The sequence below is a fragment of the Myotis nattereri genome, assembly GCF_964212035.1.
Source record: "Myotis nattereri genome assembly, chromosome: 12".
Lineage (NCBI taxonomy): Eukaryota > Metazoa > Chordata > Mammalia > Chiroptera > Vespertilionidae > Myotis > Myotis nattereri.
The window spans coordinates 69086690-69090525 of record NC_138087.1 but is presented as its reverse complement, the minus strand read 5'-3'; the positions used below and the strand labels follow the sequence as shown (position 1 = coordinate 69090525).

Below are 3836 nucleotides of genomic sequence, written 5' to 3'. Positions count from 1 at the left end.
CTTCCCGACTCCTGTCTTCCTCTCAGTAACCACCTCTCCCACAGCAGCCACACCTGGGGCCACGCTCCCCTTTCGCCTCCTCTTTCTTCAGTCCTTCAAAGGTGAGTGTGTGAAGAGGTTCTCTACCTTGACTGTTCTACATTCCTATTTTCCATTAATTCCCCAACCCAATCACATCAGATCTCATCTCCCAAAAGGTCATTCAAAACCTAATTGCAAAACCCAATGGACATTTTTAGCTTCTTTTCTTATTTTTTAATTTTATTTTTATTTTTGGTGAATCCCCACCCAAGGATATTTTTCCACTGATTTTTAGAGAGAGTAGACCGGAGAGAGAAACATCGATGTGAGACACATCAATTGGTTGTGACCGGAACTGAACCTGGGACTCTTCAGTCCAAGGGCCAATGCTCTATCCACTGAGCCAAACCAGCTAGGGCTTCTTTTCTTATTTGATGTCTATGCCATTGGTATTGATAACTTACTCCCTGAAACAATTTCTTCCTAGGATTTTTAGATTCCTACAAAGGTTCTTTCTCCTTTATTGACTTTGTAAGTACTGATGTTCCCCCAGGGTACCTTTGACCTTCTCTCTTTCCCTTCAATTTACTTTTCCCTCCTCTTTCCCCTTTTCCTTCTCTTTCCTTCCTCTTCCTCTGTTTTTCTTCCCCTAGACTTCTCTTTCCATTCTATACTCTCCCCTGTGATGATAACACTCAATTCCGGGCTTAACCTACCACTCGCAGTCTAACAATTCCTAGCCTGACATTTTCTTCTTAGCCTTTTCCTGAGCACCAGGCACATATTTTATGACTGCCTGTTAGCCATCTCCACCTGTGCACCAAGATTTCTATCAGCATAAATCTGCTCTCCTAGGCCCTCAATGCTACTGTCACCTCCAACCCCAGCACACATAACTGTTTACCAAGTGTGGCTTTTGCTGCATTCTAATTGTAGTACAGCCTGGTGGAATTTTAGGGAGCTGTTCGGTAGACAGCTGCCCGGGCATCTGCATTACAAGAGAGATGGCTGAGCTGGAGATCCAGGTTAGGAATGATTCAAAAGAAAGGAGAGGTAGGAGTCGATGAAGTCACTTAAAAAGAGCTCATAACAGAAATTCAAAACCTAGATGTCTATGATTGGCCCTACAAATTATGTCCAAGTTTACATTTTGGGTATATATGTGCATTTGAAAGATAATTCACATCTTTTATCAAGTTCTCAGAGGGACCTATGGGCCACAGAATTCTTAAAAATCCCTAGTTTAGAGCAGATAATTTTTTAAAAATAAATTTTTATTGATTTCAGAGAGAGATAGAAACCAATGATGAAAGAGAATCATTGATTGAATGCCTCCTGCACGCCCCCTACTGGGGATCGAACCCACAACTCGGGCATGTGCCCCAACCAGGAATCAAACCGTGACCTCCTTGGCAAAGAGAATTTTTAAAAGTTATTTCAAAAAAAAAAATACAGGCAGGTTTACAGTTGTTTGTATGGACAATAATACAATAATTAATAAATAATAATACAAGAATGAACTCTGTGTTTTGCATACTCACAACTGTAAACCTACTTTTGCCCACCCTGCATAAGGAATGACTGCATGCCATTAAGCAGAGGAGCTAGCCTTGACTTTGGCACTGACAGACTCTGTATGGAATCAGGAATAGTGCCTTGAAGCTCCAGGCTCATATGAAGCCTTCCAGCCCTGCCCTGAATTTTCCCTGCAGCACTTCCTACATCTGGGCTTATAACTGCCCTACTGACTTCCTGTCTGTCTGCTCCACTGGAAGGTAAGCTCCAGGAGAGCAAGGTCAACGTGGCTCCCCAAGGAACAGGAAACAGTGCACCAGAATATGTTTCCCCCCTGATTTCCTTCAGCCCTGCAGTTCTCTTCTCTGGCCTGCAGTGTCTCCACCTAATGCCAGAAATTCATTTTTCACAAGTCACTTCTTCAGGCGCCAACAATGCAGCACAGAGCTGGTCTTCACCATGGTTAGGCGTCCAGAGCCGGCTGAGGCCCAGGGCTGGCTCCGCCGCTGAAGCAGAGCAGGCAGGCGGAGCAGGGTGATTATAACACACTGTGACGTGTGCTACAATAACCGACTGGAAGGTGCTAGGGAGCGGGGTGGGGGACTCGGGCATAAACCATCCTGTAAAGCTCTTGGCCGGCACGCGGGACTCGTCAGGTGACACTGGGTTCTGGTCACATGGGCCCCCCGGCAGGCACTCCCTTGTTACTCCTTCCTTCAGATGTGGTTTTCCCCTTCAATTTCAATTCAGTGCTCACAATTTATAGAAAGATAAATCACCTGCCTCTATAGTGTGTAATTTCCAAAACTAACTGTTCACCACAGCAAAGCAGCCATGCCTAGCTCCCAAAGGAAGCGTCATGCTGTCCCCTTCCTCCAGCCTCACTGTGGGCCGGCCGCATCGAGTCCAGGACAAGCGTCCAGAATTCAGCCCTCTCATGGCTGTACTCCCCACTCGGCACCACTGCCCTAGGAATGTTTTTTTTTTTTTAACCAAAGTTCCTTCATTTTTTTCTCCTTGTGGTTTCTCAGCTTTCCTTGCTTGGAATGATACCCTCATTTTTATTTATTTATTTATTTATTTATTTATTTATTTATTTATTATTGCTTAAAGTATTACAAAGGGTATTACATATGTGTCCTTTTTTCCCCCCCCGCCCTTGACAGTCCCCTAGCCTCCCCTATCCCCCAGTGTCTTATGTCCATTGGTTATGCTTATATGCATGCATACAAGTCCTTTGGTTGATCTCTTACCCTCCTCCCTCCTGCCCCCCAACCCTCCCCGGCCTTCCCGCTGCAGTTTGACAATCTGTTTGAGGCAGCTCTGCCTCTGTATCTATTATTGTTCAAAAGTTTTTATTTTATTTAAAATACAGGTCTTGAAATTACTTCTATTTCCAGCCTGTGCCATATTAGAAGAATTTCTCCCTTCTTTAGTCCCATACTGGTGTGATAGTTGTTGTTTTTTTTAAGGGTTTTGTTTTGTTTTATGTAAAAAGGGTTATATTTGTAGAGAAACGGGAAATGAGAGACTTAATCAAACAAGCTAAATCCCAAATTATCATCTGATTCCTCCTCCTTCTCTCCCTTCCCCTCCCCCTCCTTTTCCTCCTCTTCTACAGCAGCTGGGGCAGAACCAGCTGCAGGGGCTGCAGACCCTGGGGCAGCTGAGACCACCACAGCCCCTCTGGGAACACTGGCCAGCTTGCCGATACCCAGGACAATGACATCTTCGATGTTTGACGTTTTGTCCGTTCAGCTCACTGATGACCTTGCTGCGCAGACCCTCATCCACCTTGATGCCCACGCTGTCCAGGATCTTCTTGATGTGCTTGGTGCCTGCGGAGGCATTGCCCCAAGGGTGGCCAGCAGGTAGGAGGCAATGTAAGGCATTTTGGCGGCCGAGGAAGGGCCTCTTCAGAGTTGTTTGTGGTTTTGTTGTTTTTTTTCAAACTTAGGATTTAGGAAAAAACACACAAAAACATCTAGTCTTTGAAATTCAATTTTACGCCATCATAGCCAATTCATGCACTAGGCTGAGCGTTAGTTCCCTCATTGGTTAAAAGGAGGCAGTAACAGGATAGCATCGTCCTGTATCACTTTCGTAGGTGATGCTTAGATCATAACTCATGGGGCCGAGTGATTTTAGAAATTCTGAAATGCTCTATGTAAGTGTATAATCAGCGTTATTTTGTTCACACTTCATGGTATGGCTCACGTCCTCAACTTTGCTGAACTACCTTTCTCTATCCGTCCTTCCTCCAATTGAAAAATTTTAATTAACCCATTCAAAATCCATCT

General features: G+C 44.7%; 1 pseudogene across 1 annotated transcript; it reads right to left on the bottom strand.

Annotated features, from left to right (window-relative positions):
* Nucleotides 1–3068: 3068 nt before the first annotated feature.
* Nucleotides 3069–3428, bottom strand: LOC308527550 (large ribosomal subunit protein P2-like; annotated as a pseudogene). Its single transcript has one exon. The product of its transcript is annotated as a large ribosomal subunit protein P2-like (transcript).
* Between the last annotated feature and the right edge of the window lie 408 nt (nucleotides 3429–3836).